The following is a 27,598-nucleotide window of genomic DNA, read 5'->3' as shown; positions in this document are numbered from 1 at the left end:
CCAATCCATTGTTCAGTTCCGAGGCTTGCCTACAGAGGACCCTAACTTACACATTGCTAATTTCTTAGAGCTTTGTGTGACCTTTAAGATGAATGTGGTTAAGGTTGTTTCCATTTTCACTAAGGGACCGAGCAAAGAGTTTGTAACACCCTGGGTAGCCAAGACCGTTACACTATGTGTTTGAAATAGTGCAAGATCTGCTAATCAGGTCGTTTGTACATAAATGTGTTTCTAAAGTCATCTGGAAGGTTAGGGTTAAAAGATTTTGATTGAAAAATGATTGACCTTCATTAAGATAAAAGTTTGATACATGGGATCCCAAAAATAAGGTTTACATAGCGGAAACAACTCTAAAAAATTAATACAGCTGTTGCCAGTCTAAATGTAAAAATACAAGTTTGAGCTCTAGTCCCTGTAATTCCTTCGGCCGTAGAGGTCGACCAGCTGTCGATGTACACTCTGCCCCCAAAGCTCTCCAACTCATGGCTTGTCTAGCTTTCCTTTGCCTTTACCTGCATTACGTAGCACTCGTAAGCCAAGGCCCAACAAGAAAACTAAATTCAACAAAACGTAGGTAGTAACATAGTATACATAGAAAACCTCAGATCAATCAATTCATAGCAATAGAAGACAAGTATTAAACTAGAAGAGGATAAACATATACTTTCAAGCATATAACCCAATCTGTAATACAAATATTTAGGTGTCAACGCCCTTAGGTAGAGCCCTCTGGTTATGTAGCTGATCCCAGCTCGCTTAGGCTGAGCTCTGTTTCGTACGCTTATCATCAGCTCCGGCTCCCTTAGGCCATACTTTTACATGACACATAACAGTCATATAAGTTACAGAACACACATACGTTTAATTACAGGGAATCTCAGTCCTGTTCACAACCACATGGGTGCACTTTTCTTACCTTGAATCCCAAGCGATGGATTACGAGCGGTCCCGAGTATGATCCTCAGTCTTGAGCCTTAACGGTAACCCTAGTTACAAGCAACAATGGATAACCGTAAAATTCTAATCCCACTAAATGTTTTGGAAACAAATACTAGCCTCCAGGACCTCGAACTCTACTAAAATGGGTAGTAGAATTCGTCCCGAACACTTAGGTTTAAATCCTCGAGCCTTCCTAAGCCTAAAAAAGACCTAGGCCATAACTGTCTACGCGGGTCGTGACCTGGCCATGAGGGTTGCGACGTGCCTAAAGTCATAGGCACAACCTCTCGGGGGGGGGGGAGGGAGGGAGGCGGGCCGCGACTTGCCCCTAGGGTCGTGGCGCACCCTCAAGTCAGCAAGCCCTCCTAGGGCATTCAGGGCATGCTGGCTACGACGCCCATGAACTGGTTTGCAGCGTGCCCCTGCGAACCCAGAAATCCCTTGGTTTCCAATGTTTTGTCCCAACTCAAAGGCCTAACATCCAATCTAATTATACACCCAAACCAATACCAAGTACAAAATTCCTAATATCACTTCAGAAACAACATATATAACCTAAAACATCATCTCAATTTCCCTAAAATCCTAAACTCAGAAACTAACTCAATTATCCCAAAACATGTCCAAACTTGAGTAGAATTCAACAAGTCAAGACTTGAAACCTTATCTCTGTTAGTGCCTTGAATTTTCCTAGTAGTTCCTTGTCTAGCCTAGCCTCAATTCTCTAGATTTCCTAGCCCAAATCCTTGAGTTTCCTCCTTCAAAGCTTCAAAGTCCCTTAGGTTCTAAAGAGGGAGAAAGGGAGAGAGACAGAGACCGTGTATGAGTGTGTGTGTGTGAGAGAGAGTTTAAGTGTACTGAGAGTATTCTGGTTATTCCCCTGAGTTCAATTAACTTTATTTTCTAACCAAAATACCAAATTTCCCCTTCAGTCAATCTAAATCCTCAAGTGCCACTAAGGGTAATTTCGTCATATGCCACATCCCGCTATGTCCTCAAATATTCCTATAAATCCTCATTCAATCTTCACATGTCAAAATGATTACTAACTTACTACCCTTTACTCAATAAACCCCAAAATATGCATTAAACTTCATAAAATACCCCTAAGCTTACCCTGACCCTAGATTAAACCCTGATGTGACTATTCCACTAATCTGCTCACTAGGATTGCCTCAAGTCATATACTGCAAATATATCCACATAATAATGTGGCCTCAATCATTTCACACATATAATCACATTTATGTCCTTAATGAGCCAAGTTACTGATTGTTGACGCGGTTCTTCGCCAACAGGTAATTAGAAGAAGAAGAGAAAGAGATTAGTGCTAATAATGAACCGTACCAGATATATGATCTTAGAGAATGAAAGAGGTGACTCAAGACACGTTTTTTAAGTGGCTCAAAGGTTAAAAATCCTTCTACTCCACTAGACAGTATTATTGATGTATATTGGGCGTTTGATTACAGAGTCCTCCTTTACAATTGAGAGTCCAACCCTTATCAACTCCCAGGGTCTCCATATTTATAGGAGAAGGCACCTGGGAGTAGGTAAGAAGGTCATCCCGTGACCCTCTTACCTATCGTATCAACTCTGTGACATTCATGATTAATTCCTAAACCTGACACATAAGTGTGGTCAAATCAAATAGGTAAGGAGATAATGGGCCGCACGGCCCAACCCAGTCGTGGGTGTCTGAATACGCATGTTCCTGCTGCGTGTTCGAGAAGTCAGGGGGATATCAGACACGTGATGTCTGATATATGCATGTTTACCTTGCGTGTGCAGACTTTACAAAGGGTCACAGCCTCCATATCCAGATCGTGCCACGAGCTGGATACTTAACTCGACCTTCGGCCTTCATAGTCTGGACGCAGATCCTAGGCAATCTTGGCAAACCCTCGGGTTATCCTGAGCTCAAGAGGTACGACCTCTTCACGGGAGCTCTGGTCTTGAGGATGTCCCTGGGATAATCATGATTAGGTCGCAGCTCCGACTGCTAATCAGCCCGTGGTAAAATCAGGGTGTACACTGATATGCCCCTATAAACACGAACGGGCCCACATGCATATTTAATACTCATAAACATGCATCTAAATATTCATATCATCACATATATCATGCATGCTACATATGTAGGAAATACTTATTGCAGGATCTTTATTTATTTTCATGCAATTTACATATTATCAAATAAACATGCAAATTCCTAGAACACGCTCCTATGAAATTGATACAAATGCAAAGTAAAGTAAAACTTACATTACGCAGCGGAACTGGAACAACTCCATCCTTCAATCTCTCTAACCCTTGATTTCTTTCTGTAGCAGAGTACTATGAAGAGATTGAACTAGATCAGCAACACAATCTTCCTCACCAAGCCTTTGATCAACCCAGAGCTAGTGTGGGCTGGTTCTCAACACATGAGATAGAGATCTAGAAGAAAAGAATAGGAGAGAGTGGCCAAGAAAGGTTAGACTGTCCAGGTTTTCACTTACCAAGCTGAAACTTACTTCCTTATGAAAATCCTAGATATCATATTCCTTATGTAGGCAACTTAATGGGATTTATTTAAATTTAAATTCAAATTAATTAAAAATAATAAACAAAAAATAAAAGTCTTGGGCTACCATAAATGGACTTGGGCCTAATCTGTTTGTTTTGAATTTAAATCCCAAGTGGGCCTAAATTCAAAACCTTATATTTATTTTTTTAATTAATTAATTAATTAAATCCATATTCAAATTAACTAATTATAATTTGAAACGTGATTTAATATTATTTATTTATATTGACACAAATTTATCAATATTAATAAATTTACCCAAAGATTCTCTTTTATTTTCTAAATCTCATATCTCTGTAAATTTTCCAAAATTGACCTAGTCAACTTTAAAAATCCTAATTGATAATTAAATCAATTTATTGAGACATTCTAGATGATTTACTCAAAGGTGATGCGGGGACCATGGATCCATGAAATCAAGCTCCAACAAGTTACTGTGAATTTATTTACAAATAATTTCACTACCTTATTAATTCCTCGTGACTCCACTATAGACTCAGAATTGAAGTCTTGAATTCATAGAACGTATTTTCCAAACCATAAATATGTTATCCATTGTTATAACCATTACAGTTAGTCAATCATCTATCGATGACTTACTAATGAGATGGGTGCAAATTACCGTTTTACCCCTCATCAGTATTTTATCCTTAACTCCCACCAAGTTCCTTATAGATGATATTTTTGTGATCTTAATCACAGAAATGAAATCTCAATCAATTAACCTTTTGAACAAAGTAATTAAGGAAATCATCTTTTCACTTCTCATATAGAAGTTATAGATTTCATATCTATGAATAATACTCCCACTCAATTACACTACTAAATCTCCAAGATGTAACTATGGGCTAGACCGTAGGGTAAGCTGGTAACAAACAAGTCAATACATTTAAATAATATAATTAGCAGAATATTATCACTCAGAATTAAGATCGACTTAACCTATGGTCAATATTGTGACATTGATTAGATTTGATAACAACGATACTTATTTATCAATCAATAATCAACATCGGTCCTAGTCCGATGTAACCAAATACATCTGATCTTATCTACTTGGTCAATGCCTTGGACAAGACATCACACCCTAAATGTGTAAGTAGATCATATCGTAGATTGCCTAATCAGTGAAAATCAAATGCACTGATCTAATCTTAGGACTCGTTCTTTTGAACATATAATTACAACTATAATCAACTGTGACCTAGTCACTATAATTGTAACTATCCATATGTCTGGGATATTATAAATGTTTATATTATTTCAATAATCATGTAATAAAACAAGCAAGCAACACGGTTCTCAAACTAAATGATTTCTACTACTTTTATTGACAATATAAAATCATGTTACATGTCCGACATGGTTTTATAAAGGCATAAAACCCAACAAATGCGAACTGACGCAGGTCATGTTCAGAGTTTCACGAGGGCAATACTGACAATGTGTACCTCTAACTAAGTTGTTGGCGTAAGAGGCGATCTGGAGACTCTGGTTGTCATAGGCTGTCAAGTAAGCTCGAGCTGATCACTTTAGAGTAAACAAGATACTCTTCATATGTACATTTTGTTCATATGCTTGTCTTCAACTGTACTTTGTGCTAAGTATTTTAGCTCGCATTTTTCAGGTACAACACACTAGCAAATAATTAATCTATAATAAAATTATAGATTTAAGCTCAATAACTATTTAGTTGCAGAATTAACCCTTAAGGGAACTGTGGATGCTCAAAATTTCATACTTGTAGATGAACTAAAACAAGTGCCAAGGTCCCATAAGCGCCTAATTATGTGATCAAGCCGCAATGCCCTCGGGCCCCCATTGTCTCGCACCAGCCACACACCTAGCGAGGCCACGCCATGCGTGCACCTGATGGCCTCGCTAGTGGAGCGTCTCATGCCTCGCTGCACCTGATGGTCTCGCTACACCTGATGGCCTCGCTAGTGGAGCGTCTCATGCCTCACTGCACCTGATGGTCTCGCTGCACCCGATGGCCTCGCTAGTGGAACGACTCGCGCCTCGCTGCACCTGATGGCCTCACTAGTGGTGCGTCTCGCGAGGTGGCGCCTCGCCCATGCCTCGGCTGTGCGCGTAAGGCCCAGCATCAGGAGGCATCTCGTGGGATGGTGCCTCGTCCATGCCTCGGCCGCGTGCGTAAGGCCCAGCACCAGGAGGCGTCTCGCGGGATGGTGCCTTGTCCATGCCTTGACCGCGCGCATAAGTCCCAGCACCAGGAGGCGTCTCGCGGGATGGTGCCTCGCCCATGCCTCGTCCCCGCGCGTAAGGCCTAGCACAAGGAGGCGCCTCGTGAGATGGTGCCTCGGCCGCGCGCATAAGGCTCAACACCAGGAGGCACCTCGCGAGATGGCGCCTTGCCCATGCCTTAGCCGCACGCGTAAGGCCTAGCACCAGGAGGCGCCTCGCGAGATGGCGCCTCGCCAATTTCATACTTGTAGAAGACCTAAAACAAGTGCCAAGGTCCCATAAGCGCCTAATTACGTGATCGAACCGCAATGCCCTCGGGCCCCCATTGTCTTGCACCAGCCACGCACCTAGCGAGGCCACGCCTTGCATGCACCTGATGGCCTCGCTAGTGGAATGTCTCGCGCCTCGCTGTACCTGATGATCTTGCTGCACCTGATGTCCTCGCTAGTGGAGCGTCTCGCGCCTCAATGCACCTAATGGACTCGCTGCACCTGATGGCCTCGCTGCACCTGATGACCTCGCTAGTGGAGCGTCTCGCGAGGTGGCGCCTCGCCCATGCCTCGGCCGCGCGCATAAGGCCCAGCACCAGAAGACGTCTTGCGGGATGGTGCCTCGTCCATGCCTCGGCCGCGCGCGTAAGGCCCAACACCAGAAGGCGTCTCGCGGGATGGTGCCTCACCAATGCCTCGATCGCGCCTGTAAGGCCCAGCACCAGGAGGCTCCTCGCGAGATGGCGCCTTGCCCATGCCTCGGCCGCGCGCACAAGACCCAGCACCAGGAGGCGCCTCGTGAGATGGCGCCTTGCCCATGCCTCGGCCGGGCGTGTAAGGCCCAGCACCAGGAGGCACCTCACCCATGCCTCGGCCGAGCGCGTAAGGCCCAGCACCAGGCAGCCTCGCGAGGTGATGTCTCGCCTTACCCTCGGTCGTGCGCACAAGGCTTAGCACCAGAAGGCCTCACGAGGCGGTGTCACACACATGCTTACGGGCGCTGCACACAACCAGCCCAAGGGCTCGTCCTCGCACCTGACGCCTCAAGTGGATGTCTCCTCTGAAGATCTATCAAGACTCCAACATTTAGAGGTAAAGGCCCAAGTATGATTCAAAAGGATCATGCTAGTACAATTTTGTACGGGGTATGGCCTTTAAGACCCTGTATGCCTCATCCAAGCACTCATGCTAGACAAGTAGTGGGAGCACTAGGAGAGAGGACATGGCCTGCATGCTCCCAACCAGATGTCAGAGTCAACACCACTACCACCTGCACCACTCCTCTGACATTCGTACGGTCGAGTAGTGGAGACATTCTCATGGTACCTGGCCCTGTACTAGTATCAACACCACTACCTCTGAAACCACTCTCCTGATAGTGTACCTGTGTACCGCTTGGTCCCCTGGACCACCATGTATCCAGGGCCATTAGAGCCTACTATAAAATGAACCCCAATTCCACATGGAGGGGGGTTGGAAAAATTACTGTAGCAGTGCACCATAATCAATATAAACTGATTTCACCATTTTTCTTCTGCAATTATTTTTGGAGCTTCTGCTTAGATTTCTAAAACTTTTTTGTTGATAATCTCTACATTGCAATTTTTCTAACTTAACTTAGTTGACGAGTTGTCACCGTCAACAGTTTGGCACCGTCTGTGGGAAGCTAAGTACCAAGCTACTGTTCTACCATTACTCCCAGCAAGAAGAAATGCCGAGACGTTCAAAGCGACTCAGGGAGCCACGAGAGGTGGAAGTCCACCTTAACGGAGTTCAGCTGAGGGCCTCCATGAAGGATCCTCCTCCCCCCAGAGATATGGAGCCCCCAAGGGACCCTGAGGTTCACGAGGGTGATAGGGAGGTCTCATCACCGGCCATCCCGCCCGGCGAGAATCCTCCAAGGACAACCACCACACCACCCGAGAATGCTAACGAGTTCCCGCTTCCTAAACCACCATAAGTACTGAACTCCGGCCGGTAGGACCCGGGCCCCTCGACGCGTAGACATGATAAACATCCCCGGGTCCATTCCGTGAGCTCGAGTTCTAAATCTCATTTCTATGAAGAGGAAATACGTGAGCTGCACCGTAAGAACCAAAGGTTGGAGACCACCCTGGAGAATATGCAAGAGGTGCTAAATGGCCTGTTGCAAGGTAAGTCAAACGTGACCCTGCCCAAGAGAAAAGAGAAAGGTCAGGAGGGGGCAGAGACCACCGTTCCGGTAGAAGATGGAAGGAGTCGACACTCCACTAGTAAAACCCCCCGAACGAAGCAACGAGAACATCCTGAACCACCGAAGCAGGCCCAGAAACCATAGCCGAAGACCAATGCTACCCCTCACAGCGTTGACGAGGTCACCTCAAAGAGAGCACCCTCAGATTTACAGGAGGAGCTCAACAAGAAGAGGGCGGGTAAAAGGACCACGCCCCCTATGGCGCCTCGAGAGGGCAAAGGAAAGGGGGATCTTAACCCGTCCGCTTTAAGGGACTCCCTAAGCAAGAGGAGGCAGGACCTGGACACAGAAATGAGGAGCATGCAAAGCAAGATCGTCACCGCCTCTGGAGGTCAAGCTTTTGAGGAAGAGTTCGACCATGAGTCACCCTTCGTTAGGGAGATCCAAGCCATCCGACTCCCTGCCAATTTTAAGGAGCCCCATATGACCCCCTACGAAGGAAGCACAAATCCAAAATACCATCTAGATACATTTACTGACCTGATGAAGCTGAGGGGAATTGGCAGCGGGGCGAGATGGCATTGCTTCGCTGTCACATTAAAAGGACCTGCGTACAAATGGTTCAAAAGACTTAGACCGGGGTCCATCAGATCTTGGCAACAACTTTCTGATGAATTCCTCAAGCAGCACCACGCCGTGCGAGACTACACGATGCCAGGCACCAACCTCGCAAATGTGAAGCAAGGAGAAAACGAGAGTCTGAAGAGCTATATTCACAGGTTCAATATGGAGGCAGCTAAAGTAGGGAGCCTAACCCGCCGAGAGCTGAAAATGGCCATCACAACTGGAGTACGCCCAGGAAGCAAGTTATGGGATAACATGCTCAAGAGGGAGGTCACAGACTTGGATGATTTCTACGAGCGGGCACAAAAATACATTCGCGTGGAGGATGGTCAAGAGAACCTCAAAGCCGGAAAAGGCCCGTCACCCCCGAAACCTTCAGTCCGAGAAAACCAAAGCGGTGCAAAGAAGTAGGGGGTTTATGAGGGAACGAGAGATGATCGACCCTGGAAGCATCAACGCTCTGATGAGCGCCTACAGGGCCCCTACACCTTTTACACTGACCTCACCCATGCGAGAGAGCATATTTTCGTTACAAACGAAAACCAAGTCCCTTTCAAAAGGCCCCCACCAATGAAAAAAGACCGGTCTAAAAGAGACCCCAGCAAGTATTCCCAGTATCACAAGGATATCGTCCACACCACCGCGGAATGCAACCATTTGAAGGTGGAAATCGAGGAGCTCATCCGTAGGGGACATTTGGGCAGATATGTGCGTAAGGTGAACCAGAGGCCAGAAGAAGGAGCCTCCCCACCGTGGGCGCGAGAGGTGGCCCCAGAAGTATAGGGAGAGGTCAGGACCATCTTTGGAGGACCAGGATTCAGAGGTGATTCAAGGAAGGGATGAGACAAATATGTCAAGGAGGCCAGATGAAGTCCACCACCGTGCATCTTAAGTTTGGAGCAACGCCCCCCAAAGAGTTTCAAGGGCGAGAATGACTCAGTAACTTTCACTGAAGAAGACGTGCAGGAGGTACATTTCCCTCATAATGACCCCTTGGTGCTAACTGTCCAGCTTGCGAACATGAGAGTACATCGGGTCCTAGTGGATAATGGAAGCTCTGTGGACATCCTGCATCGCCCCGCTTTGGAGAAGATGGGACTGAGAGTCTGGTACCTGAAACCCTGCAATTCCTCCCTTTACGGGTTCACAAAGGACTCGATACAGCCCCTAGGTGCAATTGGATTAGCACTCACCATGGGGGAACAACCAAGGCAAACCACCATAATGGCAAACTTTGTCGTGGTGGATTGGGCCTCAGCCTTCAACGCGGTATTAGGGAGACCCTCTCTGAGAGAATTGAAGGCGATGACTTCTATGTACCACCTAGCTATGAAATTCCCAACCCCTGGGGGAGTAGCATGCATGAAAGGGGAGCAAAAGGAAGCGAGGGAATGCTTAACATGTCTCTCTGCACAGCCACAAAACCATCGGTGCTGATGGCAATGGTTGTGTATGAAGGCGCGACCCACACAAGTTGGACCCACGAGTTATGGAACACCTCGAGAAATGCTACTAGTGAGGCTTCGACACCCGGTGCCAAGAAGACCTATGTTTAGTTGGTTCCTTGTTATGTTAGCTTAGTGAGAAAGAATGAAAGAGGCTACCTAGGTAGCCTCCCAATTAGATGTAACCCTTTTTTAAATATGCCGTTGTAAACCACATGCTATGAATGAAACTGTTCGCAACTTCGCGTGTTATTTTTCTTCTCTATGCAAGCATCAGCCAAAGTGCCTGCCGAAATAAATTTCACCAAGAAATGATCCTCTAACAAGAGGAACCTAAAAAAAAACTCCTAAAAAGGAGGATCCTAAAAAGGACCCTCTAACAGGAGGATCCTATAAAGGACCCCTTGCATCGGAGCCTTAAACAAAATTCTTTAAAAGAGGAATGCAACTCGCGGTGAACCCTAACAAACAGGGAGAGGACCTTGCAAGGCATCTCTTGCGTTCACAAGGATTATCTACCCTTATGAACATCAAGGAGGCCAAAAGGTGTTACAAAAAAAACACAACACACTTCCAAATAAAGGCAAATGCTCCCACAAGAGGAAAGACCTTAGAGAGAGCACCCACCAATAAGCCTAGAGCAGCCACCAAGATGTCTAGCACAAAAGGGTCCTAAAAGAGACCTTTGCAAAAATAGTACTATGAATAATGACGATAAGGACGCTTCCCGCAAAAAATAATAAGCGCGCGCAAAAATATATAAAAGGATAGCTAGAACCCAAGGGGTCAAAATATCCTTATAGAAATAGTCAAGGGGCACCAAAAAAGGACCCATTGAACCCTCTCACATGGGCTCCAAAGGACCTCTAGCCTGATAAATAAAAGAGGGGAACCTACCAAACCCCATCATCCAGGCTCAAAAAGACCTCAAACACAAAGGGATAAGAGATAAATAACCACACATATATATATATATATTAAAAAAGGAGTCTTGGTAACATGGAAAGATTTACAAAATAAAAATAATAATGATAATATTAAAAAGGCTCAAGATGAGCACACGCCGACAGCGGGATAGCTGACAGAAATGAAGATTTGATGACCTCAGGGCCTACTGCCACGGGCGCTCCACACGGCTGCTCGAGCAACGGCGTGCTCACCAAAAGAAGAAAAATCAAAGTTGGGATCCTGCCTCCACACATCGTAAAGGGCGCGGTCTATGGACCTGTACTCGATAGCTGTCCTATCCGCCTCTAAGGAAGCGATTCTCTCCTGCGATGCGGCTACTTCAGCCCTAGCAGCCTCGAGTTCGGCCTCTAAAAAAGTGACTCTCTCCTACGACGCAGCCGCAATAGCCTTGGTCCCCTGGAGTTCGCCCTCTAGGCTGGTAACTTTGTCCTGCAGCTTCGTGGCTTTGGCAATCGCCTTCAGCTTCCTTTTTGACGAGACAGAAAGTTTGGTCTGAACCCTCTTTAGCTCAGTCTGGGTTTCCTCAAGCTCTCTCTCGTGCTCCTGGACCCGGGCCGTGAGACGGTTCCTCTTAGTACTCGACGCGGAGAGAATGTTAGCCGAGTCAGCAAACCGCTGAGCCACAGTATAGGCATGCACAAGAAAGTTAACAACAGCAATAATAAGTAACAAAAAAAATGCATGTACATCTATATATAATAGGGCCGACACAAGATGCATGAACTCACCCAAGCAGTGGTGCGCCTTAGAGTTTCCCCAAGGTCCGACAGAGCAAAACTCCCAAGACCATTCCAGTCAGATTTGGGGAGGTCCGATGCAATTTGGACGTACCGCCGCCCGTAAGAGGTCGCCATACGATTCACCCAGGGCACCCCATCCAGGCCAGGGGCACCTGGATGGGTGAGGACAGACGACCCGCTCGCCGAAACTGGAGGGGGTGCGGGAAAATTGGAAAAGTGAGGCCCCAGTAGATCAGAAGGGGTGCTGGAAGATTGACAAAGTAAGCCCTCGAGGGACCAGGGTCGAGGGGAGCCTGGGTGAAAGCGTCATAGTCCTCGGGGTCGGGGCAAACAAAATTCCCCGGAATGGCATCCTGGTCTTGAGATGGGGAGGCTATGTCCGGGTCAAAAGAGGCAAAAGGAGGGCATCCCCCAGGAGACGAGGACAGCTGGTGAGGTCCCCTGCGTTCAAGGGGGGCTTCCTCCGACACATCCTCAGCCTCACCTTCATCTGGGCAAGGCTCGACCGATACCGCCTTCATCTTCTTGGACCCAGGGATGGCCCACAGCAACCTGGGATCTGAGACTGGGGACAGTTTGTGGAGGTTCAGATTTTCCACGGTAAATAGGTACCCAGCCTTTTTCATAGTAGGGTCAGCGTTGATGAACTTCCTCACAGCTTTCGCTTCCGACCCAACAACTGCGGGTTCGACTAATTGCTCTGCATAATCCACGCCATGGTCGACACAAACATAAGTCATGAAACAATAAGTTGCAAATAAGAAGAAGAGAAAAAATGTGGCTTAGGGTACTTACTAAGAGTGGCACGGAAGTGCTCGCGAACAGAGAAGGGGCCCTGCACGAAGAAAAAGTCCTGCTTCCAGGACCCCGGGTTGGACACTAAGCCCTCTATCAAAGAGACCTCGTTATTGGCTTTTTGTAAGTAATAGAAGCCCTTTGACTTGGGAGAGGGCATGCGATTGTAGAGGAAATGCACCTCTAGCACTGTACGAGCACGTTCCACCAGTTCAGTAAACGCAATAAAAAGGCAGCTCAAGGTCAGCCAGCTATTGGGTGCCAGCTGAAGTGGAGCAAGGTCAAAGTAATTGAGGACCGCTACGAAGAATGGGCGTAGTGGGATGGTACCACCCTCCTTCACGATGTGCTCACTGAGGGCCATGAAGCCGGTACTAGGGCAGTCAGCCCGACATGTCTCCAAAGGAGTGTATAAAGCATACTCCGGAGGGACGCGGTAGTGCTTCACAATTTCCCTCATTTTATTTTCTGACACATGTGACACCAGTTGGGATGCCATTAAAGGAGCATCGTCCGGTTCATTGATGGATACCTGTCGTCGTGCCCTCGGCATATCTGCAAAACCAAAAGAAAAAGGTGAGGAAGAGACAGAACACCCTCCATTTTCTCTTCCTAGCAAGAGTCTTCCACTGGGGCACTGGCGGCGGAAGCGCTAAGCTAGGGAAGATCGAAATTAAAGGCTGAAGAGAAGCAGAACCGGCCCCATGACAGTCATCAGGCGAGGATGGGCTGGAGGGCTTAGGCGGAAGGTCTCCCTCCATAAACTCCACCTCCCCCTGCAAGTCTAAAAGGGTCACCCTAAGGCTCGCTACATGGTCACTAAGGTCAGGGGGAAAAGGTGCTCCGTCTCCTCTCAACACCGAGTCAATTTCACTCTCCACCACCCAAATTTTACGCCTAAGTTCAGCCATGTGCTCAAGATGACGGATACGAGCCTGCCTTAAGGAGCCATAGTCTTGGTAAGGGTTTTCCTCAATGGACTCTGAGTCTGAAGACAAGTCAAAAAACTCAACCTTCGGAGGCATGCCGAACGGACCGTCACTGGCCATAAGACCTCATCCCGAAAGCTAAAAGGGGTTCATGTATAAATGAGAGGATTGCTACAAAACACAAAGGAATGGGCTTAAAACCTCTAGATGAAAACGCCCTAAATGACTCACTACATGGCATAAATAAAGGGGCATGCCTTAAAACTAACTCACGACAGGCTCAGGCCAACATACCCCATCCCGAGTGGTGCTAATGTTGACCCAATGAAAACAAGGGAAAAAGAGAATATACCTCAAGCTGTAGAAATTGGACGCTGTCGTTGTCAAAAGGAGGTTGAGGCCCACAACTACTGTCACGGTCGAAAAGAGCTAAATGGTCGAAAGTATGCGTCTGCAAAAATAAATAGAAAAGATGTGTTTGCCTTCAAATATATGAAGAGACATAAATAAACAAAAAATTATCTCATATATATATAAAAAAATGAGGGAAACTATAGCAAAAGTGAGGATGTGGGGGATTGAACTCCTTACCTCTTGAAAGAAAAAGGATTCTCAAAACCACTAAGCTAAGGAAGTAAGGTGTGAATAATAAGCCTTGCATGAAGGCCTATTTATAAGAATTGAAGAAAAGATTCTACCAAAGCACCTAAAGGTCCTCTCCTAGACTGGGGGGCAAGTGTGGATGCTCAAAATTTCATACTTGTAGAAGACCTAAAACAAGGGCCAAGGTCCCATAAGCGCCTAATTACGTGATCGAGCCGAGATGCCCTCGGACCCCCATTGTCTCGCACCAGCCACGCACCTAGCGAGGCCACACCTTGTGTGCACCTGGTGGTCTCGCTAGTGGAGCGTCTCACGCCTCGCTACACCTGATGATCTCGCTACACCTGATGGCCTCGCTAGTGGAGCATCTCGCGCCTCGCTGCACCTGATGGTCTCGCTGCACCCGATGGCCTCGCTAGTGGAGCATCTCGCGCCTCGCTACACCTAATGGCCTCGTTGCACCTGATGGCCTCGCTAGTGGAGCGTCTCGCGAGGTGGCGCCTCGCCCATGCCTCGGCCGCGCGCGTAAGGCCCAGCACCAGGAGGCATTTCGCGGGATGGTACCTCGTCCATGCCATGGCCGCGCGCATAAGGCCCAGCACCAGGAGGTGTCTAGCGGGATGGTGCCTCATCCATGCCTTGGCCGCGCGCGTAAGGCCCAGCACCAGGAGGCGTCTCGCGGGATGGTGCCTCGCCCATGCCTCGGCCGCGCGCGTATGGCCCAGCACCAGGAGGTGCCTCGCGAGATGGCGCCTCGGCCGCGCGCACAAGGCCTAGCACCAGGATGCGCCTCGCGAGATGGCGCCTCGCCCATGCCTCGGCCGCGCGCGTAAGGCCCAACACCAGGAGGCGCCTCGCGAGATGGCGCCTCGCCCATGCCTCGGCCGCGCATGTAAGGCCTAGCACTAGGCGGCCTTGTGAGGTGATGTCTCGCCCTCCCTTCGGTCGTGCGCACAAGGCTTAGCACCAGAAGGCCTCGCGAGGCGGTGTCACGCACATGACTACGGGCGCTGCACACAACTAACCCAAGGGCTCCTCCTCGCACCTGACACCTCAAGTGGATGTCTCCTCTGAAGATCTATCAAGACTCCAACATTTAGAGGTAAAGGCCCAAGTATGATTCAAAAGGATCATGCTAGTACAATTTTGTACGGGGTACAGCCTTTAAGACCCTGTATGCCTCATCCAAGCACTCATGCTAGACAAGTAGTGGGAGCACTAGGAGAGAGGACATGGCCTGCATGCTCCCAACCAGATGTTAGAGTCAACACCACTACCACCTGCACCACTCCTCTGACATTCGTCCGGTCGAGTAGTGGAAAAATTCTCATGGTACCTGGCCCTGTACTAGTATCAACACCACTACCTCTGAAACCACTCTCCTGAAAGTGTACCTGTGTACCGCTTGGTCCCCTGGACCACCATGTATCCAGGGCCATTAGAGCCTACTATAAAATGAACCCCAATTCCACATGGAGGGGGGTTGGAAAAATTACTGTAGCAGTGCACCATAATCAATATAAACTGATTTCACCATTTTTCTTCTGCAATTATTATTGGAGCTTTTGCTTAGATTTCTAAAAATTTTCTGTTGATAATCTCTACGTTGCAATTTTCTAACTTAACTTAGTTGATGAGTTCTCACCGTCAACAGGAAGCAATATTCGATCTGTTAGGAAAGCATGAATTCCATTATTGTAAAATCATATTCCCAACTGATATTAAATCTCCAAAACAAAAGTCACTAGCCCCATTTCAAAGTTCATGATCACTCAAGATTTAGATTGATAAACAAATGATCATCTATTATGGTAAGAATTATATCTCTACGGCAAATGGTAAGTTTATAAAGATAGTTAATTCATATCGGTCATGTCATATATAATCACTATTATATACAACACCTTTAGCAAGATGTCTATCCACATTAGTAATCTGAATCTAGACTACTTGCATCATTTATGCTTCGTAATCAGTACTAGTAAGCATTCATTAAAGATTTCATACTTTAATATGTTACTGACTATTTTATTGTAAATGATCTTAGTTCTCTCGTACTAATACAATATCATATCCTCATAAATGAATATGGAATTTTCTTGATCAAACAATAACTATCACATTCAAACATAATGTTTTTACTTTTATTTAAATCAATCAAATGCATTTTTACATGTTTTTAGGCCATAAACCCTAACAAAATGCCTCTGCAGTAGTCGAGATGGCTGCCCAGTGACGAAACATGGAGCAATGCCAAAGAGAAGCGACCCTTACCTTTGAGACGACTGTACACATGGCGGTGAGGCGTCACCAAGATCTTTGAGGAAAACCCACAGTCTTGGATGGAGAAGGGGTGGAGCAATAGAATTATCGTCACTCTATGGGCACTTTAAATCCTGAAAGATCTCGGCCTCGTGTGGAATGACCCCTTGAACCTCCAAATCAGAGAGGATGGTGGCCACCCCATGCTTGGGACCATGGCGAAGGTTTGGTTAGCCACTCACTTCATAGCCGACTGCATAGGCGAGAAGAGGACAGCAATGGCACCAACACTGATAGCATTTTTATGCGTCTCAGAGAAAGAATATGACCTAGGAATGAATTTGACCTACATGAGCACCTAAACGACCGATGAGGTGGCAACTGGGGTCTAGATGTGGTGATCCAAGGTGACTTACATTATCATTTGAATGCTTGAAGGGAAGAGCAATGAGACAACCATAGGCCATGAAAAAATCCAGTCCATGCAAAAATCGAGGAACAGAGAAGGTCGATCACGGAAATGGGCAAGACCAAGAATGGCAAGCCTGCTTTGAATCCAAGAAAGGCGAGCCCCTTCTCTCTCGTCATTGCCAATACACATCCACATGACAACTATATGATGCTGCTGATGGTGACTTATGATGGCAAGGGAGATCCCTTGGAGCACATCAACAACTTTGAGATTCAGATGGAGATTCACAATGTGTCGGACAACGCACGATGCAAGGTTTTCCTGGCCACATTGGTTCCGCGAATCGATGGTTTTGGAAGTATCATCCCAAATCCATTATCTCCTGGGAACAACTAACTCAAGATACTTATCAATAGTTCTATGCTACATGTGTCCACCCTCGTGAGGCTAACCACCTCGCCAACCTAAAGTAAGGCGAGAAGGAGACTTTGAAGGACTACGTCATGAGGTTCAACGAGGAACTCGCTCTCACTAAAATTGTTGGCGATGAGGGGTGGCTAATGGCGATCACGTTGGGCATCAGATTCCAGGGCTCTCTATGAAACAGTTTGACCAAGAAGGCAGCCAGTTCGATACGTGATTTCTTGGACTATGCAGATAAGTTCATCAAGTTAGATGAGGCAGTATAGAATGTGAATCTAACAAACATCGGCAGCCATGGTCGAAAGAGTGTCAAGGACTGGAATGGTAACGATAACAATGATAATAGGAAGAGAGCGAGTAGTCACCAAGTTTCCCATAAGCAAGGACAAGACTACAAGAAGCCCAAGCAAGAGGGAAGACAACCCGCCTACGAGCCACACTTCAACAACTACATCGCCTTGGCCCGGGCGAGTGAAACCATCTTCATAGTGACCAAGAACCAGACGCCATACAAAAAGCTGATAACAATAAGGAAGGATCTAAGTAGGCGTTAACAGACCAAGTATTGTCGCTACCACAAGGACCATGGTCATGAGACTAACGAATGTCGTTAGCTAAAGGACGAGGTAGAATTCATAGACAGAAAAGGGCACATGGCTCGTTTTTTCGATCGTCGTCTAGGGAAAAACCAGATGAATGGACAAAATGATGGGAGGCAAAAGCAACGATCGCCAAAAAACCAACTGCGGTCGCCAGCCTACAAAGTCAAGGAGCCAGAAGTAATAATTTTCATTGTCACGATTTGTGGAGGACCACATCTTGTCGAAGAAAGTAAAAGATGTGAGGAGATGTATGCCCGCGAGCTGCATAATTTGACAGACAAGGTGATGATGAATGAAGAGAGACCAAGCAAGGTCTCACGCATGGAAGACCAAGAAATTGCCTTCACAAGTGAAGGCTCAAGACACGTTCACTACCCGCATAACGATCTCATGGTCATCGCGACTCAGATCTCTAACCTAAAAGTGCTAAGAGTACTGGTTGACAATGGCACTTAAATCAATATCATGTATAAATCATGCATGGATAAAATGAAACTGTCCGTTCATGACCTCGTACCGTGCTCAACCACAATTTACAGGTTCAATGGCGATTGGTTGGCCCTTATTGGATCCATCGTGATTCCAGTGACTCTAGGCGATCTTCCTTGGAGAGCAACTTGCATAGCGATGTTCGTGGTCCTCGATTGCCCATCGGTGTACAACGACGTGCTAGGATGTCACATGCTCATCGATCTATGTGCCATAATGTCCATTTCGCACCTTACCATCATGTTCCCTATGAGTGAGGATATCAATTGCATAAGAGGGAACTAGCGAGAGGTGCACGAGTGTTACAATCCGTCGATCAGTAAAGCTAAGAAGTAAAGCGTCACTTGCACCAACATGATCTTTGATGACCAAGTTCAAGGTATGAAGGAGTTATTTGATGAGAAGACCATCATGAGGATAGACAAAGATTTGATAGGTGAGGCCGAGATTGGCAAGGCCCCGATGGGCAAGGCCATGCAAAATAGGCACCATGGGAGGTGAGGCCTCGACTTGAGAGGCTACCCCTTGTGTGGTCGCTAATGGCGACCGTAGAGATAGCATCACTTCTAATGGCGGCCAAGTCCATACACTTTATGAAACAAGTCCGAAAGCGGGGGAGGAGTTGGATCCTCACTTTGGGGGAAAAGAAAGACCAAAGAGCTTGAAGAAGTAGAGTTAAAGGATGGTGACCCCATTCAGAAGGTGAGGGTCAGGAAGAACTTGAGTAGCGATGTGAAGGATGACTTGATCAATTTCTTGTGAAAAAAGTAAGACGTCTTTGCTTGGTCCCACAACGACATGGCAGGCACCAGTTTGTCGGTCCTAAACCCCGTCCTAAACATAGACTCGAAGGCACCTCCAGTCCACCAGAACCGACTGTCCCTAGATGCCGAGAGGTACAAGGCACTGAAAGCAGAAGTAAAGAAGTTAAAAGAGAATGACTTAATTCAAGTGGAGGGTGTATATTGATTTTAGCGACCTCAACAAAGCATGCCCGAAGGACTGCTTTCTAGTTCCTCAGATTGATCAGCTCAATGATGCCATGTCCAAGCATGAGCTCTTGTCATTCATGGATGCATACTCCCGGTACAATCAGATAATGATGCTACCTATGGACCAAGAGCACACATCATTCATGACAAAAATGGGACTCTATTTCTATAGGGTCATGCCCTTCAATTTAAAGAACACTGGAGCCACCGACCAGCGACTAGATTTTAAAGGAAAAATCGAAAAGAACATGGAGGTTTACGTCGATGATATGCTAATAAAGTCTAAGAATGCCTGGGGGCACATGGTTGATCAAGAAGAGGCTTTCGCCATTCTATGCCGGTACAACATGAAGTTGAACACGCAAAAGTGTTCATTCAGAGTCGCCTCTGGAAAGTTATTAGAGTACATCGTCAATTCCAGAGAAATCGATGCAAACCCCGACAAGATAAAGGCTCTCATCAATATGGAGTCTCCTATGAGAACGAAGGATGTACAGAGCTTGACAGGAAGGGTCTCTGCCCTTAGTCGCTTCATTTCAAAGTCCACCAATAAGTGCATTCTATTCTTCATCCGCCTTAGGGGAAGTAAGAAATTTGAATGGATAGAGGAATGTGAGCAGGCCTTTCAGGCCTAAAAAAAAATTTGGCGCAACCACCCTTCTATCCAAGCTCGTCAATGGCGACAACTAGTACTTGAATCTAGTCATATTTGACCATGTATTGAGTGTGACATTAGTTCAAGAGGAGTGTAACATACAACATCCCATATATTATGTCAGAAAGAATTTGATAGATGTCGAGATACGTTACACCCAAATGGAGAAGTTTGCTTACTGTTTGGTGCTAGCATCCTGAATAGTGTGCCCATACTTCCAAGCTCCTCCGATGAAGATGTTGATAGAACAATCCCTTAGAAAATTCTTGCAGTGACATGATGCCTTCAGTCACCTGTTGAAATTGACCATTGAGTTAGGAAATTTCAAAATCACCTATCAACCAACGACGACGACAAAGGGGCAGACCCTCACTGAATGCAACCAGCGACCGGAGGCGATGGATGACAACCATGGACCGAGAGAATACTATTGGCAAGTTTAGGTGGATGGTGCCTCCAACAAACGTAAAGATGGGGTAGGCCTAATCTTAGTAGCCCCGGAAGGCTACCGTATCCATTATGCAATGAAGTTTGGTTTTGCTACAACAAAAAATGAAGCCGAGTATAAGGCCTACTAGCGGGATTGCATTTGGAAAAGGATTTGAAAGCTAAGTGCCTGATGATCAGAAGCGACTCACAACTGATGGTCAACCAAATCCTTGGCTAGTACCAGGGTCGCAGACTGCACATGAACACTTACCCTAGTTCGCAAGCTACACGATTGAGTAGATTCCCAAAGAGAAAAAATTCCAATGCCGATGCATTAGGAACATTAGCAAGAGTAAGAGATGTGAAGACCCTTAATGTCATTCCAATTGAGTTCTTAGCAGTGCCCAACATCAGTCCCCATGAGCGACACCAAGGACAAAGACTGCGTCATTCGTGACCACGTCATTGGCGACCGCACCATTGGCGAATGCGTCCTTGGTAGCATCATCGATGGTGACCACAACACTTCAATGATAATCGGCAAAGAAGAAACATGTATGACCCCCATTGTCAAATATCTAAGTGAAGGTGTCCCCCCATTAGATCATAACTTTGCAAGAAAGACGCTTTACAAAGCACCCATCTATATCATGTAGGACAGTCACCTATACCAAAGAGGACATTTAATACCACTACTGAGATTTGTCACAATGGAGGAGGCCCAAACCTTGTTGCAATAACTCCATGAAAGATTTTGTGGCAAACATGTTGGGGGGCAAAGCCTCTCTAATAAGATACTTCTGCAATGCTATTTTTAGCCCACCTTGAATGAAGACTCTATGGAGTACATGAGAAAGTGTGACAAGTGCCAAAGGTTCACCAAAATCTTGAGAGTCCATGCAAACGAATTGAAGCATATGCAGAGCCCATGGCCTTTCCCAGTTTAAGGGATTGACTTGATAGATCAACTTCCTACCAGATTGGGAGGAGTTAAGTATGCAGTGGTCGTTGTTGACTATTAAGTAGTGTGAAGTGAAGCCACTGGCGACCATCACTTCCTATAAAGTACTAGAATTTGTCGGGAAGAATATCATTTGTCGCTACGGGTAGCCATACATGATTGTGTCTGATAATGGAACTTAATTCAACAATGAACACTTCACAAGCTTTTTGTGTTAGCCAAGGAATTGTGAAGAGCTTTTCAATAGTGGCACACCCAAAGGCAAATGGAAAAGTAGAGGCCATCAACAAGATTATGAAAGACACTTTGACAAAGTACCTGAAGGAAGAAAAATGAGTATGGCCAGACGAACTCCCTGAGGTGTTATGGTCTTACGGGGCCACAACCCAAAATTATACCAGCCACAAACCCTTTGCGCTCGCCTATGGCTGCGAGGAAATCATGCCCGTCGAGGTAGATGTCCCATCACATAGAAGAATGAACTATGATCAGGAACAGAATGAGGCACTACTTGCAGAGTCCCTAGATCTTGTTTAAGAAAGGCAAGAGCAAGCTAACTTGCGGGTGGCAGCCTCCCTGCAGGGGGTACCTCGAAACTTCAATGTCTGGGTAGAGGACAAAAATTTCTCCATTGGCGACCTTGTCCTTTGTCGTGTGTTCCTCAATAGACAAGACCCATTTGTTGTGGTCTTAGGTTCGAACAGGGAGGGGCTTTACTTGGTAGAAGGAGTCATGTAACCAGGAACGTACAATCTAGCAAGAGTCGATGGTGAGGCAGTTCCAAGGCATTGGAATGGAGAGCATATGAAGAAATACTACCAGTAACAGGGTTGTTGCCCAATATTGGTAATTAGAGACCAACCTTTAGGAGGTCGCTCTTAACAATATTATTTTGAGTTTTTGGTGACCCATATGTAATGGCCTGTAGGAGACAATGAATGAGAATCAAAATAGACATCCTTAGGATAATCTTGATTTCTCTATGTCCCCTATAAGGTCAAGTATTGAATGACGAAACCCGTTGAATTAGTCCAACCGATTAAGAGAAAGTGACATATATAAAGGACCCAAGGGGGCGTGACCGGATCATAGGTCCAGTCATGGGATTGTGAGAGCCATCACAGGTGAATAAGTGAACACAAGTACCTTGCCCTCTGTGCTAACCACTACAGGCGACCGGGAAAAATAAGAAGTTCGCTCGATATTCACAAGAGTTGTTAGATGCGTGGGAGGGACCCCTCACAGGCCCTCTCGTAAATCAGAGGGTTGATCGCATCACAAGTGACCAGGTGCCCTCGCTTTCCTTGTCACTTGGAGGGCATAAGGGATATCATGCATATGAAACAATGTGCATGTAAAGTTTATGTGAGGTGCATAAAGAACGAAGCATGCAAACAAGCAACAACAAAAAGCAAAAATCATAAACTTTTACAAAGCAACATCAAGCATGGATATAAAAGTAAGCAAATTCATCATCAATGTACATCAATGAATGGCCTAGGTAAGGCCAATGTTCATACAGATAGGAGAAAAGCTCAGTGTAAAGTAAAACAAATATGAAGGAAAAATAAAGATGAGAGCCTATACAAGGTCAGTAGGGCGGCCTCCATCACTTGGACCCCCCCTCACTAGTAGCGCCCTCGCAGATGGCGCCCTTGCCAGCGGCCACCTCACCCACATTGTCCTCACCAAGAGCGACCCTCTCAACACCACCTCTCTTCGAAGCATCCTCATTGTTGGCATCCTCATTAGCGACCTTGACAATATCGTTCTCTGAACCCTCGGCGATGCCAAGATGTTTGTGGCAGCCGACTAGCCCATGAAACTAAAGTCAAGGTTGTTGTTGAATCGCCAATGAGAAAACAACATGTTGTTAGTCTTCTCGCTACCACCCATATAAGCCACCTAGACCTTGCGACGGAGCTTGCCGCACTAATCCATACGAATTACGTCGATGGCATCATGTTGAATCTTCCAAGAAGTGATATCTTGTTGGGCATGCTCCGTACCTCTGGTGGCATCCTCCCAAGCAAAACAAGCACTCAAGATCTAAAAGGGCACTTTCAAGGTCTGAGCAAGTCTTCTGAAAATCCTTGACCTCCCGCTCGAGTTGTCGATGAAGGTTCACCAAAGTCATCGTCGTCGGAAAAGCAAAAAAAATTGTGAGAACAAACATATAAAAGAAATGATAGAAGATAAGTAAAAAATAGTTATCATGACAATGTTCTCTGTGTGCTGACGAGATAAGTCAAGAGAAGAGCTCGTGGTCACCAATGGACAGCTGCCGAGTATGCGAGGGCCCAGTGCCACAGACTCTAGCATCCCTATTTCCAGATCGATGCCTACTTGAAGAGGCACGAGTGCGGAAACTCTGTGCGTGTCAGTGCGGCAGGGATCATAGCGCGCCCTAGCACCGCAAGGAATGGAGCGCCCCCTGGAGAGGGCCTAATGAAGTGGGACTAGTATATGTGGCAACCTGAGGGTAGATCTGAACTCTCTTAGCTTATCCACACAATTGGCCCCAGGGTGAATATTGTTTCTTCTGCTTTCCAAAACCCTCCTAAATTAGTGAATGGTTGGGAGAAATACTCTGATAGGTCCATGGTTCCTACAATTCAAAGATTAAACAGTCAGTTAGACAAGGCAGAAGTAAAATCTTTACATTACATAGATGCTCAAATAAATATCTTTGGCAACAGGTGGACATATAGTACCAAAAAATCCATAAGAGAAGGCCATTTAGAAGGTGCCCCTTCAGTTCCCGAAAGGAGACCACACTAATGCCTCATCCTCTATATTTAGCTCGCGACCATTTGGAATAAGTGGGAAAGAAAGAGGGAAATGATGTAAGCTCAGCTAGAGTAGCAGTCGAGAAATTGTCTCACTGAGTCTGAATGGGACCTTGCAACAAAGATTGCGAAGACTCCAACTATGGAGGATGTCCCGCGGGTGCCGACCGTCGGAGGCGCCGAAGTATCACAGAAGTCTTGGGTCGACGAGTACGCTAGGCGAGGAGTTGAGGGTGCACCCACCTCAGGGGTTGCCATCTGCCGATCGCAACTTGCGACAAGCTTACTGTTGCTAGTCTCCTTGCCGCCTGTGTCATGATCAGCCGAGACTCAATGTTCCTTGGCATCGACATCTATGAGATGAATAATAGGAAAGCCCCTTGAATCGATGTGCTAAACAAGAAGATAGGTATTTGCCTAGTTCAGAGACTGATGAGAGCCCAAAAAGTCATAGGCCCACAAGTTATGGTTAGTGAGGATGAAATTTGCGGTCTTATACCTTGTATCAACTCAGGTTTGTAGAAACTCCAGGAACTCCTAGTATTCGGGCCACACCGTCAGACAGGTAAGGGCACCTGCCAAAAACAACACACGCGTTCAAAAAAGGAAAGCCAAAATTGATTAGATGACCCTCACCACCCACATGGAGGAGCTCGCCAGATGTCAGTGGCGAAGGCCCCTACATCGGTTGGTAAGAATAGCGCACTAACACTCCAAAACAATGTCTCATAAGGAAAGAGAGCGATAAATATTACAAACTTTCTTGAAGGCCGTGTAAGTGGTGTTGATATTTTTTGTGAGGAAGTACTTATAAGGATATTCCACAGCATTGGACTTCCCATTGATCACCAATTCAGATACCCTAAACTGGATGTGAAAGTGATAAAAACCATATGTCCTTACCTCCAGGTTAAAATGAAGGTGATATAGGTAGTGAATCTCACGAGGCGAAGGAGGCTCCCAGCATATAATCTGGAATAATACGTGAAGCTTGAGAATGACCTAATATGTGTTTGGAATCAACTAAAATGGCGCCACCTGGATGTAATTGGTGATGCTAATCAAGTAATCATGCAGTGGAAGGATAGACACAGAGCCACAATGTCAAGGGCTCACACCATCCATCCCTCGGGAGGGCGATCTACACGCTCGTCAGACCTGGGAGGCTTGAACTTAACTATATTCAGAATGCCATAAAGAAAAATCAACTACTCCAATTGAGCCTCGCTCATGACAGATGGGGTGGCAAAGTAGTTACCTTCAACTGAGGAGGGTGGTGTGTCACGAATCTACCTAATGACCACGGTGGAGACCCCGCTGGAAGATGACCCAGACTCTACAATGGCAGGACGAACCACACCTCACCTTGGATGAGATTGATCTCGAGGAGGTTGGTGCCTACCCAGAGGACCGCTATCTTAAAAAGGGTACCTAAAATAAGCAATACGCGGAGATTAAGTACCAACAACTCAAAAATTATTCACACGACGAGCCCGCTCTCCTCTAGCGAAAAGCGCGACAACCTGCAAAAGAAAATTCACAAAAATATGCAAAGTACCTCGCCCATCATCCCTTGAAGGGGGCGGGGTGTAATGCCCTGGATAGCCAAGATCGTTACACTGTGTATTTATAAAGGTACAAGACTTGCTAATCAAGTCATGTAGTTAAAAACGTGTTACTGAAAATATAATTGAGCTAGGGTTAAAAGATTTTGGTCACAAAAATTTCTTTCCACATATTTAAACATTTTAGTACATGGGATCCCAAAAGTAATAACGTTTAAAAGACAGTTTACAAAAATTCAGAACAAAAGTACAGCGACTAGCCACTCGAAGGGAAAAACCGACATTTAGGCTTTTCCCGTGTTGTATCACTCCTCGGCCGTGGCGACCAATCAGCTGACTATGTACATTCAACCCCAAAGTTCTCCTACTCAGGACTAGTCCACCTTTCCCTTGCCTTTACCTGCACAACGTAGCACCTGTGAGGCAAGGCCCAGCAAGAAGCCAGATAACAGAGCATAACCATTAAGCAGTCAATTTACAAATCAACAATCAAACAACTCCTAAGCATAACAACATGCTCAACAATCCACAATAGTTAAATAATCAGGCATTCAACATATCAAATTCATCAATTAACATTAATAATCAATTCACATATTAATCAGGGTCGACACCCTTAGGTCGCACCCCCTATTTATTCCACTGACTCCGGCCCGCTTAAACCGAGCTTAGTGAATATTAAGTTGTCCTCAGCTACCAGTGGCCGAGCCGCGCCCTATGCGCAAATATTGATTCTGGCACTCTTAGGCCGTTTATCACATGTCCCATGGCATAATACCACCTATGACATTATACAGATATAGGGAGCTCTTAGTCCCATAATTAACACATAACCAGGTGCAGTTTCTTACCTTTGATTCTCCTAGATTTGTTCAATGAGATCAACCCTCAAGCACGATCTCTTCTGAACCCTAGCGTACACCTAATCATAGCCACAAATTAGAATCATCACCAAACCTCAATTTAAAAACCTAACCTCAGGACCCATCCCGAGCCCTCGGGAAGCCCTAATTCCACCAAACGGGGTGGTGGAATCAAACACCGAGCCCCCGGGCAAAAACCCTAACAAATAACCCAAAAACCCTCTTCTGGAGACAGGGTAGCGCTACAGCACTTCAAAGAGGGCGCTATAGCGCTACAAGCAGAGCCAAAGGCGCTAGGAAACCCAAGCCTAGTGCTGTAGCACCCAAAGGCTAGCGCTACAGCGCTAGTCACAGACCAACAACACCTTGTTTTTCCTCCTTCGATTTTCCTCTAACCAAAACACCATGGAACCCTTCCAAACCTCAACTACACACCAAATTAAGTCTACCATCACCTATATCTCACCCCACACAACCCAATAACACAAGACTTAACCACATGCATCATCAAACTAAGAAAACAAACATTGAACTCAAGAACTCAAGGATTCAGCCAGAAACTCAGAAACTTAGAACTTCAAAGCCAGAATTTGTTACCTTCTATGGAGAATTTCGACCTTAGGTTATCTCTATTATCCTTCTAGCCTCAAGCCCTTCAACTCCACAAGCTTATTTCCCTTAATGCCCTCCAAAACTCAAGCTTAGAGATCACCTCAATAAAACTAAAAAAAACTCATCAGAAATCTTGAAACTTACCTCAATTGAGTAGCTAATCCCTGCTAACTCTTTTAGATTCACCAAGGTCTTTAGCCCTAAGTTCTAGCCTGAGCTTACTCTGAGATTCCAGCTCCAAAACTCACAAAGAATGGTGAGGAACAGTGCAAATCGAATGGAGAAGAAAGAGTCCCTGTTTTTCTTCTTTCTTTCCTTCCCTTTTCTTTCCTTTAACTTCTAAAACTTTCTGCAGCCTCCACTAAAACTAAAAAGCAATATAACACTTATCTCTTTTCAGTCAAATGACCATTTTTCCCTCCCATTAAATCCTAAGCCTTAAAGCATACTAAGGGAATTTTAGTCACTTGCTCCCAATTCCTGCTAATTCCCCGAGTGTCCCTAATAGTTACCGCTTACATCCCAACACCTAACAAATCACCAATTATTTTCCTCACTATCAA

Source organism: Humulus lupulus, chromosome 1, assembly GCF_963169125.1.
Source record: "Humulus lupulus chromosome 1, drHumLupu1.1, whole genome shotgun sequence".
Taxonomy (NCBI): Eukaryota; Viridiplantae; Streptophyta; class Magnoliopsida; order Rosales; family Cannabaceae; genus Humulus; species Humulus lupulus.
The sequence above is the reverse complement of the archived record's forward strand: the minus strand, read 5'-3'. Positions refer to the sequence as shown.